This window comes from Macaca fascicularis, chromosome 10 (genome assembly GCF_037993035.2).
Source record: "Macaca fascicularis isolate 582-1 chromosome 10, T2T-MFA8v1.1".
Classification (NCBI taxonomy): domain Eukaryota; kingdom Metazoa; phylum Chordata; class Mammalia; order Primates; family Cercopithecidae; genus Macaca; species Macaca fascicularis.
In genome coordinates, this window is record NC_088384.1 from 92,662,009 (window position 1) to 92,677,661 (window position 15,653).

A 15,653-nucleotide genomic window follows, 5' to 3' on the forward strand; every position below is an offset into this window, starting at 1 on the left:
CTCCCAAAGTGCTGGTATTACAGGATGAGCCACCATGCCTGGCCATACGTGCCTTTTTTTTTTTTTTTTTTTTTTTTTTTTAATTTATTTTTGAGACGGAGTCTTGCTCTGTCACCCAGGCTGGAGTGCAATGGCACGACCTTGGCTCACTGCAACCTCTGCCTCTCAGGTTTAAGCCATTCTCCTGCCTCAGCCTCCCGAGTAGCTGGGATTACAGGCGCCCGCCACCACGCCTGGGTAATTTCCTATTTTTAGTAGCGGGGTTTTACCATGTTGGCCAGGCTGGTCTTCAACTCCTGACCTCAGGTGATCCGCCCACCTCGGCCTCCCAAAATGCTGGGATTACAGGCGTGAGCCACCGCGCTCGGCCCATACGTGCCTATTTTTTTAAAAAAAATGAAGATTGTAGGCCAGGCGCAGTGGCTCACGCCTGTAATCCCAGCACTCTGGGAGGCCAAGGCGGGCAGATCACAAGGTCAGGTGACTGAGACCATCCTGGCTAACACGGTGAAACCTCGTCTCTACTAAATATACAAAAAATTAGCCGGGCGGCCGGGCGCGGTGGCTCACACCTGTAATCCCAGCACTTTGGGAGGCCGAGATGGGCGGATCACGAGGTCAGGAGATTGAGACCATCCTGGCTAACACGGTGAAACCCCGTCTCTACTAAAAATACAAAAAAAAAATTAGCCGGGCATGGCGGCAGGTGCCTGTAGTCCCAGTTACTCAGGAGGCTGAGGCAGGAGAATGGCGTGAACCCGGGAGGCGGAGCTTGCAGTGAGCCGAGATCACGCCACTGCACTCCAGCCTGGGCGACAGAGCAAGACTCTGTCTCAAATAAATAAATAAATAAATAAATATTGTAAATCAATAATCTAACCTTCCACTTTAAGATACCAGAAAAATTAGAAAAGAAGAGCAGGCCGGGCGCGGTGGCTCAAGCCTGTAATCCCAGCACTTTGGGAGGCCGAGACGGGCGGATCACTAGGTCAGGAGATCAAGACCATCCTGGCTAACACGGTGAAACCCCGTCTCTACTAAAAAATACAAAAAACTAGCCGGGCGAGGTGGCGGGCGCCTGTAGTCCCAGCTACTCAGGAGGCTGAGACAGGAGAATGGCCCGAACCCGGGAGGCGGAGCTTGCAGTGAGCTGAGATCCGGCCACTGCACTCCAGCCTGGGCGACAGAGCGAGACTCCGTCTCAAAAAAAAAAAAAAAAAAAAAAAAAAGAAGAGCAAACTAAATTTAAAGTAAGCAAAACACAAGAGGAAAAGCAACAAATGCTGGGGCAGAAATGAATGAAACAGACAACAGAAAACAATAGAGAAAATAAAACCAAAAGTTGGTTCTCTGAAAAAAGTCAAAACAACTGACGAACCTTCAGCTAGACTGACCAAGAAAAAAAGAATAAAGACTTGAAATTACTACAGTCAGAAATGGAGAAGATAATATTACCATTAACCTTTCAGGAATAAAATCCTACCTCCTCCAATGACCAGTTTTATAACCTCAGGTGTTACTTAGCCCCTCTGTGCCTCCCTTTTCTCTAAATCTTTTTTTTTTTCCTTTTTTTTTTTTTTAGACAGAGTCTCACTCTGTCGCCCAGGCTGGAGTGTAGTGGTGCAATCTCGGCTCACTGCCACCACAACCTCCACTTCCCAGGTTGACACCATTCTCCTGCCTCAGCCTCCCAAAGTGGCTGGGACTACAGGCACCTGCCATTATGCCTGGCTAATTTTTTGTATTTTTAGTAGAGACAGGGTTTCACCGTGTTAGCCAGGATCATCTTGATCTCCTGACCTTGTGATCCACCCGCCTCAGCCTCCCACAGTGCTGGGATTACAGGTGTGAGCCACCACGCCTGGCCCTTTTCTCTATTCTTTAATCCCAACACTTTGGGAGGCTGAGGCAGGTGGATCACTTGAGCACAGGAGTTCAAGAGCAGCCTGTGCAACACGGCAAAACCATGTCTCTACTAAAAATTCAAAAATTAGCTAGGTGTGGTGGCGGGCGCCTATAATCTCACCTACTTGGGAGGCTGAGCCATGAGAATCGCAGGAACCTGGGAGGCGGATGTTGCAGTGAGCAGAGATCATGTCACAGTGAGACTCTGTGTCAAAGAAAAAGAAAAAAGAAAAAAAAGCAGTGTACTCCTAGATCCTACGAAGGCTGCAACCCAGACCCTGCCAAGAGATCAGAAATTTATTTTCCAAAGAATACAGAAGGTCCTGGACTGATGGACACCAGGCACAGGAGAGGGAGAAGACAGCAACAACAAAAGGTTTATACAGAAAGTAATATACTGAGTGTTGAGGATATCCAGACCCTTAGTCTTCTTCTTCCACTCAGCTTGGAAACACCGTCAGCGAGGCACAGAGCTCACTCAGGCCTTCATGCCCCACTCAGCTCCCAGGGACCCAGACCTTCCAGTACAATGGAAAAATGAGACTATCAGAGCACAGCTCTCATCAAAGAAATTCCAGGCCAGGCACACTGGCTCACACCTGTAATCCCAACATTTTGGGAGGCCAAGGCAGGTCAGGAGTTTGAAATCAGGCTGGGCAACATGGTGGAACCCCATCTCTACTAAAAATACAAAAATTGGTCAGGTGCAGTGGCTCACACCTGTAATCCCAACACTTTGGAAGGCTGAGGTAGGTGGATCAACTGAGGTCAGGAGTTCAAGACCAGCCTTGACAACATGGTAAAACATTGTCTCTACTAAAAACTCTAAAAATTAGCAGGCGTAGGCAGGCATCTATTGTCGCAGCTACTCAGGAGGCTGAGGCAGGAGAATCACTTGGACCTGGGAAGCAGAAGTTGCAGTGAGTCGAGATCGCGCCACCGCACTCCAGCCTGGGCAAGAGCAAAACTCTGTCTCAAAGAAACACACACACAAACAAAAAACAGCCTGGACAACATCATGAAATGCCAGCTCTACAAAAAATTTTAAAAATTAGCCAGGTATAATGACGCACACCTATAGTCCCAGCTCCTCAGGAAGCTGAGGCAGAAGGATCCCTTGAGCCTGGGAGCTCAAGTTTACAATAAGCTATGACTGTGCCACTGAACTCTAGCCTGGGTGACAGAGCAAGAAGACTCTATTTCCAAAAAAAAAAAAAAAAAAAAAGACCAGGCACAGGCACAGTGGCTTACACCTATAATCCCAGATCACTTGAGGCCAGGAGTTTGAGACCAGTCTGGGCAACACAGCAAGACCCCATTTTTATTAAAAATAAATAAAAAGAAAAAAATTTGGCCAGGCGCGGTGGCTCATGCCTGTAACCCTAGCACTTTGGGAGGCTGAGTCAGGCAGATCACCTGAGGTGGAGAGTTCAAGACCAGCCTGACCAACATGGAGAAACCCCATCTCTACTAAAAATACAAAATTAGCCGGGCACATGCCTGTAATCCCAGCCACTCAAGAGGCTGAGGCAGGAGAATCGCTTGAACCCGGGAGGCGGAGGTTGCGGTGAGCTGAGATCCTGCCATTGCACTCCAGCCTGGGAAACATGAGCAAAAACTCCAGTCTCCAAAAAAAAAAAAAAAAAAAAAAAAAAGAAAAGAAAAAAAATCATAGAGATAAAAAGGAGAAGAGGGGTTACCAGCAGCTTCAAGGAGGAGAGAATAGGGAGTCACTGCTTAATGGGTTCAGGGTTTCCATTTGAGAAGATGAAAAAGTACTGGAGATGGATGGCAGGTGGTTGTATAACATATGAATGTACTTAATGTCACCTGAAAATGGTTAAAATGACAAATTTAATGGTATGTCCATTTTACCATAACAAAAGAAAAATCTGAAAAACATTATTTCCAACCTAAACTTCTACCATACATTGCTGATGGGAATGCAAATGCTGAGAGTTTCTCCTACAGATAGCCTCATACTCATGTGAAATGATATATGTGCAAAGTTACTGCAGCACTGACAGTGATAACAATTCCGGCATCAAAATCCAAATGACAATTAACAAGAGAATCATCAGACGGAAGCGAGATAGCCACGTAAGGGCATAAGGACAACTGCTAAAAAAAATGAGGAAGCGGCAGGGCGCGGTGGCTCAAGCCTGTAATCCCAGCACTTTGGGAGGCCGAGACGGGCGGATCACGAGGTCAGGAGATCGAGACCATCCTGGCTGACACAGTGAAACCCCATCTCTACTAAAAAATACAAAAAAAACTAGCCAGGCGAGGTGGCAGGCACCTGTAGTCCCAGCTACTCAGGAGGCTGAGGCAGGAGAATGGCGTGAACCCGGGAGGCGGAGCTTGCAGTGAGCCAAGATCACGCCACTGCACTCCAGCCTGGGCGGCAGAGTGAGACTCTGTCTCAAAAAAAAAAAAATGAGGAAGCTCTTCATGTAGCGACAGAGAAAGGTCTCCAAGACATGCTGCTAAGTGAAAAAGTCAAGGTAAAGAACACAGTACATGAACTGCCCTTCACTTAATGATCCCTTTCCAAGTTTTATTTTAGGCTCGGCGCACCTGTAATCCCAACACTTTGGGAGGCCAAGGTAGGCGGATCACTTGAGATCAGGAGTTCGAGACCAGCCTGGCCAACAGGGTGAAACCACATCTCTACTAAAAATACAAAAATTAGCTGGAGGTGGTAGCCTGCGCCCGTAATCCCAGCTACTCTGGAGGCTGAGGCAGGAGAATCGCTTAAACCGGGAGGCGGAGGCTGTGAGTCGAGATCATGCCACTACACTCCAGCCTGGGCAACAGAGCAAGACTTCGTCTCAAAAAAAAAAAAGTAAGTTTTATTTTAGTGTCAAAATCACAGTATGCAGATACGACTGTATGAAAGAAGAAAAAAATAAATCAGAATAAAAGACAAGAAATTCCAATTTCCAAAGGGCCAGAAGAGACAAGTTATAACTAGATATTCTAAAAGGTTATGGCTTATCTTTGACAACATACTCATCCTAATGGTTGAAGACAGATCCAGGTTTCATGGGACCCGAACCTTCTATAATTTTTGGAGCCCCCTTTTAGAAAAAGAATGTAAAATTAAATGTACAAAATCTGGCACAAATGTGAATGTTTATTCAAAATGAGAAAAGGAAAAGAAATTATAACAGATTATAAATTTTTTTTTTTTTTTTTTGAGGCGGAGTCTCGTTCTCTCACCCAGGCTGGAGTGCAATGGCCGGATCTCAGCTCACTGCAAGCTCTGCCTGCTGGGTTTACGCCATTCTCCTGCCTCAGCCTCCCGAGTGGCTGGGACTACAGGCGCCTGCCACCTCGCCTGGCTAGGTTTTTTTTGTATTTTTTAGTAGAGACGGGGTTTCACCGTGTTAACCAGGATGGTCTCGATCTCCTGACCTCGTGATCCACCCGTCTCGGCCTCCCAAAGTGCTGGGATTACAGGCTTGAGCCACCGCGCCCGGCCTATAAATTTTTTAAAGTTGACAAATATCACATCACAAAATCCAGATAGATAACATAGTATTTTAATTATTTGAATGCCTGGAACATTTCTCTTTTTCCTTTTTTATTTTTATTTTTTTTGAGACAGAGTCTTGCTCTGTCGCCCAGGCTGGCGTGCCAGTGGCGTGATCTCAGCTCACTGCAGCCTCCGCCTCCCAGGTTCAAGCAATTCTCATGCCTCAGCCTCCCAAGTAGCTGGGACTACAGGCGTGTGCCACCACGCTCAGCTAATTTTTGTATTTTTAGTAGAGATGGAGTTTTCCCATGTTGTGATCTGCCCGCCTCAGTCTCCCAAAGTGAGGTGTGAGCCACGATGCCTGGCCTTCCTACTTTTTGGGGAACATTTTTTATCGTCCTTCATATGACAGTGGTTTTACACTACCATTTTATATCGAGAAAATAAAGAAAACTCAGTGTTTCTTCTCAAGTACCTTCCTGGTAGAATAAAACTCCCTCCCCTTCTTTTTTGGAGACAGGGTTTTGCTCTGTTGCCCAGGCTTGAGTGTAGTGGCATAATCATGGTTCACTGCAGCCTTGATCTCTTGGGCTCAAACAATTCTCCCGCCATCACAAGGTCAGGAGATCGAGACCATCCTGGCCAACATGGTGAAACCCCGTCTCTACTAAAAGACAAAAAATTAGCCAGGTGTGGTGGAGCGCACCTGTAATCCAAGCTACTCAGGAAGCTGAGGCAGGGGAATCTCTTGAATCTGGGAGACAGAGGTTGCAGTGAGCTGAAATCGTGCCACTGCACTCTAGCTTCGTGACACAGCAAGACTCCATCTCAAAAAAACAAAAACAAAAACAAATACCAATTCTCCTGCCTCAGCCTCCTGAGTAGCTGGGACCACAGGTGGGCACCATCATGCCTGGCTAATTTTTTTTTTTTTTTTTTGGAGATGGCATCTAGCTTTGTAGCCCAGGCTGGAATGCAGTGGCGCAATCTCAGTTCACTGCAAACTCCGCCTCCCGGATTCAAGTGATTCTCCTGCCTCAGCCTCCCAAGTAGCTGGGATTACAGGCGCCTGCCACCACGCCTGGCTAATTGCTGTATTTTTAGGGGGTTTCACTGTGTTGGCCAGGCTGGTCTCGAACTCCTGACCTCATGATCCGCCCGCCTCGGCCTCCCAAAGTGCTGGGATTACAAGAGTGAGCCACCATGCCTGACCTTTTTTTTTTTTTTTGAGACAGAGTTTTTGCTCTTGTCGCCCAGGCTAGAGTGCAATGGCGTGATCTCAGCTCACGGCAGCCTCCACCTCCCAGGTTCAAAGTGACTCTCCTGCCTCAGCCTCCCGAGTAGCTGGGAGTACAGGCACCCGCCACCACGCCCAGCTAATTTTTGTACTTTTAGTAGAGATGGAGTTTCACCATGTTGGCCAGGATGGTCTTGATCTCCTGACCTCGTGATCCACCTGCCTTGGCCTCCCAAAGTGCTGGGATTACAGGCGTAAGCCACCACGACTGGCCTATGCCTGGCTAATTTTTAAATTATTTTGTAGAGACGGGGTTTCACCATGTTGCCCAGGCTGATCAAAATCCAAACTCCTGGGCGCAAGTGATCTTCCTGCCTCAGACTTTTTTTGGATCTGGCCAAGGGTTGAGTTTGGAATACGTTTACTTTAGGTTTATCTATTTATGTGGTTTGCAGTCACTTCCATGGGCAGTTCAAATATAGATAACTGTCCTGATATAGGAAAGGCTGCCATGGCACAAAGTTGCAGGAGCAGAGGTGGGATCATGATATATAGGTGTCCTATAAGTCTGTATCAGAAGTACATGAGTAAAGTAAGACAAACGAGGTTTAAAATGATCATAGTTAGAAGCTAGTCTATGGAAAATTCTTTCAATCATTAAAACTATAAAAATGGAAATGGAGGCCAGGCACTGTGGCTCATGCCTGTAATCCCAGCACTTTGGGAGGCTGAGGCGGACAGATCACCTGAGGTCAGGAGTTCAAGACCAGCCTGGCCAACACGGTGAAACCCTATCTTTACTAAAATTACAAAACTTAGCAGGGTGTGGTGGCACACGCCTGTAGTACCAGCTACTCGGGAGACTGAGGCAGGAGAACTGCTTGAACCTGGGAGGCAGAGACTGAAGTAAGCCAAGATTGTAACACTGTGCTCCAGCCTGGGTAACAGAGCGAGACTCCATCTCAAAAAACAACAAGAACAACAACAACAACAACAACAACAACAAAAAAAAAACGTTGCCTTAACTGATTATGATTACAATTAAAATTTCTGAATTTTGTAAATTTTATAAAAACATGACTCCTCCCAGGGCTTTGGAAGAGAATATGGGCAACTAGGATCCTTAAAGGGCACACTTCATTTGCTTCATGGGAGATATCCGTTTCCACTACAGAAATGTCGGCCTTCCCAAGCCAAAATCTGTCTTTTCATCCTCTAAAGTAGCAGTATCAAGGTAGCTCTCCTTGGGTTATACCATGAAAAATAATGTAAGAACTCAACACCTTGGAAAAGCCATGAAGAAGGGAAAGATAAGGCTGGGTGCAGTGGTCATGCCTGTAATCTCAGCACTTTGGGAGGCCGAGGTGGGTGGATCACTTGAAGTCAGGAGTTCAAGACCACCCTGGCCAACATGGTGAAACCCCGCATCTCTACTAAAAATACAAGAATGAGCTGGACGTGGTGGCAGGCACCTGTAATCCCAACTACTTGGGCGGCTGAGGCAGGAGAATTGCTTGAACACAGGAGGCGGAGGCTGCAGTGAGCTGAGATTGTGCCACTGCACTCTAGCCTGGGTGACAGAGTGAGACTCCATCTCAAAAAGAAAAAGGAAAGATAAGAAATGGTGGCTGGGCGCAGTGGCTCACGCCTATAATCCCAGCACTTTGGGAAGCCGAGGTGGGGGGATCACGAGGTCAGGAGTTCAATACCAACCTGGCCAAGATGGTGAAACCCCGTCTCTACTAAGATACAAAAAAAAAAAAAGGAAAGAAGGAAATGGTGTGCAGTTCAGAAAATCAGACAAAAATAAAAAATAAAAAACCTGTAAGGATTCTTACTGCACATTGCAACCCAAAATACATTCCAGATGCAGCAAAGGGTTAAATGTTAAACAAGCCATTGAGAAACAAAATCAAAAAGAAAACATCAGATATTCTCTCTGAGACTCAATGCAATGGGTATCGTCACAAAGACTGACATTTGACCAAGTGAAAATTTTAAACCCCAAAATTAAAACACTTTAGAAAAATTTAAGGCAAACAATAATCTTAGACAAAAGGAAAACTACTTAGAGCAAATATGACAAACCAGGGTTGAGAATCCTTACCATAGCTCAGCACTGTGGCTCAGGCCTGTAATCCCAGCACTTTGGGAGGCTGAGGCAGGAGGCTCACTTGAGCCCAGGAGGTCAAGGCTGCAGTGACTGCATTCCATCCTGGGTGACAGAGCTCTTGCCCTGTCTCAAAAATGAAAAAAGAAACAAACAAACAAACAAAGAGAACCCTTACTAGTATAATAGAGCTTGTAAATCAGAAAGAAATCACTATGACTGCAAAAGATATGGAGATGATTCACAGTGACCAGTGTCCAATCATTCTGAAATTGTAAGGTGTTCAATCTCACTAATAAAAAATGCAGATTAAAAACCTAGACTAGGCCGGGCGCGGTGGCTCAAGCCTGTAATCCCAGCACTTTGGGAGGCCGAGGCGGGCGGATCACAAGGTCAGGAGATCGAGACCACAGTGAAACCCCGTCTCTACTAAAAATACAAAAAATTAGCCGGGCGCGGTGGCGGGCGCCTGTAGTCCCAGCTACTCAGGAGGCTGAGGCAGGAGAATGGCGGGAACCCGGGAGGCGGAGCTTGCAGTGAGCCGAGATCGCGCCACTGCACTCCAGCCTGGGCAACAGCGTGAGACTCCGTCTCAAAAAAAAAAAAAAAAAAAAAAAAAACCTAGACTACAGGAGAATGATGTGAACCCAGGAGGCGGAGCTTGCAGTGAGCCGAGATAGCACCACTGCACTCCAGCCTGGGCGGAAGGGCTAGACTCCGTCTCAAAAAAAAAAAAAAGAAAAAGAAAAAAAAAACCTAGGCTAGTCTTCACCCATCAAATGAGGAAAGATTAATTAACACAAAATTGCTAACACTTGCTGTGGCTGCGGACTGGGTAAAACAAGCTCACCAACACCACAATCGCCGGCACGTGAGCACTTTGGTAATCTGCTTTCACAATATCTACCCATGCTGTCGGTCCCAGTAATTCCACTTCAGAGAATCTATTTCAGGAAATTCTCACAACTGCAGAGATATTTATGTAGAAAGTATTAAATACAGACCTATTGAAAATTGAGGCAAAATAAAAGAGAGAGCAACAGGGAAGGCAGTATCTCTCAGGACCTGTGTGGACATCTACATGCACTTATCTGATGGTGGAAAAGAAAGAATATACACCTAATTGTCATCACTGCTAATGCTGAAGGGAGGGCTCAGGGGAGGGGTCTTCGCTTTTTCTTTGTGTGCCTCTCAAAGGTTTAACTTCCCATCCTGAACATGGTATATTTGCTCTTGTAATTTAAACGATATTCCGAGAGGTAAGAAAATTCCCACATATAAAAAGGATGAAACCATGCAAATGAAATCTGATCCCCTTCCATTCTATAGCCCTGACCCTAGTAAAAAGAATGAAGAAAATATGCTCATTAAGCTCCCTGGCCACACAATGGCCAACTCAGACCTGCTGATTTCTACTGCTCTGATTGGGGATGCCATACCCAGCTGTTTCCGGGTCCGAGCGCAGACTCCCAGTCTTCCAATGAAGCCTAGGTGTCAATGAGTGGTAATATTTCATAAGGAACCTTTTCTGAACTGTAGGTCTCAAGAGTGGGACCTACAGTGGAACCTATATTCAGTACACTATGCTGTAAACAGATGTGCTGTTATCCAGGCTTTCTTGTTCCATTTCTGGAGCACAGGCAGAGTAATTCAGGATCTTTTTTTTTTTTTTTTTCTGAGATGCAGTTTCACTCTTATTGCCCAGGCTAGAGTGCAATGGCAAGATCTCGGCTCACTGCAACCTCCGCCTCCAAGGTTCAAGCGATTCTCCTGCCTCAGACTCCTGAGTAGCTGGGATTACAGGCACGCGCCACCACGCCCAGCTAATTTTGTATTTTTAGTAGAGATGCGGTTTCTCCATGTTGGTCAGGCTGGTCTCGAACTCCCTACCTCAGGTGATCCGCCCACCTTGGCCTCCCAAAGTGCTAAGATTACAGGCATAAGCCACCACGCCTGGCCAATTTTTGAGACAGGGTCTCACTCTTTCACGCAGGCTGGAGCACAGTGGCACAATTATACCTCACTGCAGCCTCAACCTCCTGGGCTCAAGCCTTCCTCCACCTCAGCCTCCCAAGTAGCTGGAACTACAGGTATTTGCCACCATGCCCAGCTGATTATTTTTTGTTGAGACAGGGTCTTGCCATGTTGCTCAGGCTGGCCTCAAACTCCTGGGTTCAAGAGACCTTCCCGCCTCGGCCTCCTGAAGTGTTGGGATTACAGGCATGAGCCATCAGACCTAGCCAGATAGTTTTGGTTTGTTTTGAGACGGAGTCTTGCTGTCGCCCAGGCTGGAGTGTAGTGGTGTGATCTCAGTCCACTGGACCCTCTGCCTCCCAGGTTCAAGCAATTCTCCCGCCTCAGCCTCCCCAGTAGCTGGGATTAGAGGTGTGAGCCACTGCACCTGGCCAATAGTTCTTGAGTGAAATTAAAAGTGCTACTCCAGAGGCAGGGCATGGTGGCTCACACCTTTAATCCCAACACTTTGGGAGGCCAAGGTAGGAGGATCACTTGAGCCCAGGAGTTGGAGGCCAGCCTGTACAACACAGCGAGACCTCACCTCTACTAAAAACTAAAAAAAAACAAAAAAGGCCTATCTTGGCTTTCAACATGCCCTTCTCACCGAGCTTAATTATTTCTAGCTCTCGATGTGAAGTGAGAGATTTGCAACACATTCTTACACTTGAACACTTAGAGGCCACTGTAGGATTACTAATTGCAAACAGCTGGTTGGTGGAGCAGTCAGAACGCATACAATATTGATGGATTAAGTTTGCTATCTTACACAGGCATCACTCACGACCCCCCAAAACAATTACAATAGTAACATCAAAGATTACTGATAGCAGATCACCATACTAGAAATAATAACAACAAAACTTTGAAATATTGCAAGAATTACCAAAATGTGGCACAGAGACACAGACTGAGCATCCTTTTGGAAAAATAATGCCGGTAGACTTTGCTCGACGCAGGGTTGCCAAAATCCTTCACTTTGTAAAAAATGCAGTACCTGCAAAGCGCAAAAAAGCAAGGCACAATAAAACAAAGGGTGTGCCTGTTTTCTTTGACTCTCACCAAAGCCTTGTATTTCCACAACATGAGAAAAGGGAGGCTCAGAAGGTGTGGATGATTATCCTAAATCACCTGGCTAGCAACCAAGTCCCAGGGCCACAGCCTTCCCACCACAATGCACTGTCGCCCAAAGCCTTCAGGACTAAGGTTGGCTGTAGGTTTTCCAGCTGTAGGCACACAGCCAGACACAGGCGGGCACTCAGGAATTAGTTACGTGAGTAAATACCCAACAACTAGGAGAGAGCTAGGCAAATTGTGGTTGACCAACAAGACACTACAAGACTTTTCAGGAGGAAGATGTGGAATTCCACTTACCAACATTAGATGAAAATGCAGAACCTAACATAACAGCCACAAATCTCCCTAGATCTCAGAGGCGGGTCTCCATCCGCCCAGCCTCAATTACCCAGAGCTGAGTCACCAACTATCCTCCCTCAGTCTCTCCCCAGCTCTCCACAGGAACCAGCTGGGGCTCTCTACTGCCCACACTGCCAAATCCAAATTCTTTATGCTGGCCTTCACGGCCCTTCCATCTCACCCAATCCAGTTTCCTGAACACTTCCACTTTCCCTGGCCTTTGCTGGACTCTTCCCTCTACGCCACAGAACCCCATCTTCTCCTTTATCCTGAGACACGACTTGGCTCATGTGGATTCTCAGTAAATGCTGGTGCCTTTCCCCACTTCCATCAAAAATGGAGCGGTGGCCACGTGCAGTGGCTCACACCTGTAATCTCAGTACTTTGGGAGGCCGAGGCAGGCGGATCACCTGAGGTCAGGAGTTGAAAACCAGCCTGGCCAACATGGCGAAATTCCGTCTCTACTGAAAATACAAAATCAGCCGGGTGTGGTGGTTGCATGCCTGTAATCCCAGCTACTCAGGAGGCTGAGGCAGGAGAATCGCTTGAACCTGGGAAGCAGAGGTTGTAGTGAGCTGAGATCTTGCCACTGCACTCCAGCCTGGGCAACAAGAGCGAAACTCCGTCTCAAAAAAAAAAAGGAAATGGCTCGCCTTTTTTTTTTTTTTTTACAGTGGATTTATTCATTTGAACCTACGTGATTACCAAGTTCACTAGAAACTGGCAGGATGAACCTGGAGCCTCATATCCCAGAGCCTCCGGTTTGGGTTTTTCTGGCACGGAGGCAGGGAACTGACTTAGATGACCTGGGCAGCCAGGCTGGTCTCGGCTTGGATGCCTTTCCACCTCTCCTTCCTCTCCTAGTCTATCCCCAGCTCCTTCCCGGGGTCAGGACCCCAAACTCGTATTAGGCAAGTCTCTTCTTCCCTTAGTGACCCAGTTTCTTCAGACACGGGGAAAAAAGGTGGGGGGAGCTTCTTACCACAATATTTTTTAATTTAGAAAAAGGGGGAGAAGGCTGCGCTCACACCTGTAATCCCAACACTTTGGGAGGTTGAGGCGGTGGATCACTTCAGGTCAGTTCAAGATCAGCCTGGTCAACATGGCAAAACTCCGTCTCTACTAAAAACACAAAAATTAGCTAGGCATGGTGGTGGGCACCTTTAGGCTGAGGCAGGAGAATCGCTTGAACCCGGGAGGCAGAGGTTGCAGTGAGCTGAGATCGCCCCACTGCACTCCAGCCTGGGAGACAGAGTGAGACTCTGTCTCAAAAAAAAAAAAAAAAGAAGAAAAAAGAAAGTGGGGGAGAGAAAAATGACAATAAAATAACTTATCACTTTGAAAAAGTTTTCCCACTAAAGTTCTCACCAAGTATGTCCAAAGTCCCTCCATGTTGGGACACTGTAAGCTGTCAATAAACACACCTTGGCCATGCCCCTACATTAGCGTGCACCAACTTACCCCATTTTCAGAGCCTGCAGTAGAGAGGTCTCAGAGTTGCTATAATGGGCCAGCTCCTGGTGAGGGGTATTTAGCTGTTTGCAATCTTCCCGAATGAACAGTTCTGCAAAGAATAATCTTCTATAAGCATTTATCATTGTTGTACAGCTACTTCTAAACACAGATTCCTAGAAGTGGAATTACTGGCTTAGAGAATCCACACATTTTAAATTCTGATACTTACTAGTTGAGAAACTTTACACAGTAATTCTCAAACTCTCATTGCACTAAGGCTTTACCTGTGAAGCTTGCTTACGTGCAAAATCTGATGGGCTACCAGCCTCCCTTCACCCCTACCCCGTCCTCCAGGAGGAAGGTCTTTGTTATGCAGCTCTCAGGTGGAGGTGGAGGCAGTCACTCCCTTCCATTTCCCCAACCTCATCTAGCACCAGACTTGGGAAGAACTGGTCTAAGTGGCTGCTGCAGGCACAATTTATGGTGCGGTCTCTGTCTCTAGCCCAGGACCCCAGTGGCTTCCCCAGAAAGGGCAGTGTGGCTCTTAGGCATACAGGAGAAAAATGCCTAGTGCAGAGTTCAAGCTCAGCAGCCACTACCGGAGCCCCCTCTCCAGGCTCACCTGATCCCACCCGTTTCCCCCTGGGGCTCCCCTCTTCTGAAGGTCCCTGTCCCATACATTTCCTAGAGGCCAAGGCCCATTGGTTTTACATTTCTTACCTAAGGCAACCCAGACATGGCTTTTTCTTTCAGAGGGCTGTGGGGGAAGCACCATTTATTCGGCCAAGAAAATTGTTTCTGACCCACACTCTGGGCCTCAGTTTCCCTGTCTGTGAAATGGAGAGCAAGGGGCAGTGCCACTGACATTTCACCCGCTGCTGTGAGGAGGTTTTTAACATTTGCAGGAAGTTTGGCTTCTATGGGGTGTCCAGGTGAAACCTTAACAATCTTTTAATCGGCGTTCTGATTGGCTTAAGGCTTGCTTGCGGAAAAATTAACGAGTATTGTTCCTAGAGTTCTCCCTTGCTAAAGGGCCATTAAGACCAAAAGCTGTTTTCAAGGCGATTTACAAGCTCAGGGGCCCTAGATATCTGGGCCCAGCCGTGCCCGGGTACAGGGCTGGGGGGCGTGGGGGTGCCCTAGGAGATTGGTTAACAGGTATTTCACAGTATGTGGTACCCACAGCAGACAGCAGGTTAAGAGTGTACTGACCCGGGTGGGGGAGGCCAAGGAAAACCTTCTGGAGTAGGGTGTAACCGGCAGAAGAGGAAAAAGAAACCAGACAGGAACTCTGGGAGCTCCTGGACTGATGGTTTAACGCCGAGCACAACGGGTAAGGGATCAGGCTTCACTATCGACCGACCTGGGCTGAATGACACCGGTTGACTGTGTGACAAAAGCCAATCAAGAACCTCTCTGCGGCTCATGAACAAGCCAGAGACTTACAAAGGACAACACATACCCCATCACCCGAGGATGAGACGGGATGACATACACGAAGTGACCCGCACAGCGTCGCTGCAAAACACTGGCAGTTTTCACCTCTGGCCGCCCCCTGTGAGCCCGACCATGTGCTTTTTGGGCTTAGGTCGGAGGCGGCCTCCCAGACTCTATAGGCCCTTGAGGTCATAACAGGAGTCCCCATCAGAGCCCAGTCCTTTACCAGCTGAGGGTAAGTGCCCGGACTAACTGGCCTCAGTTTCCCCTCGAAGCAACGGGAGCAATCGCACCGCCGGCAGGACATCTTGTGGGGGGCGCGAAATGACAAAAGTTACGATTTACAGAAGTTCCCCCTCGGTAACGACCCCCACTCCGGCGAGGAGCACAGTAGGCGCTCCGGAAACACCCTCCACGAGGAGGGCCGGGCCACTTCCTGCCCCCGAGCGGGCTCTCCCCGGCTGAGGCTCCCACCGCCGCTCTGGGGAGGCCATGCAGCATTCCTGAGGGCGGGGTGGGCGCAGGAAGAAGGTGCCCGCGGCCCCGCCCCCTCCGGGCGCGCTGGGCGGGGCGAAGCCCCTCGGCGCCTTCGGCCCGCCCCG

The 15,653-nt window shown here is 47.8% G+C and overlaps 1 long non-coding RNA gene across 2 annotated transcripts in view; it reads right to left on the reverse strand.

Moving 5' to 3' along the window:
* The window catches only part of LOC102136306 (uncharacterized), a 54,852-nt gene extending 39,296 nt beyond the window's left edge, over positions 1 to 15,556 (reverse strand). For both annotated transcript variants that reach the window (XR_001494134.4, XR_012419333.1), the window contains exons 1-2: positions 15,077 to 15,556; positions 13,621 to 13,723 (exon numbers count right to left, since the gene is read on the reverse strand). This is a non-coding gene — a long non-coding RNA (uncharacterized lncRNA). The remainder of the gene's footprint in view (positions 1 to 13,620; positions 13,724 to 15,076) is intronic.
* Positions 15,557 to 15,653: the final 97 nt, after the last annotated feature.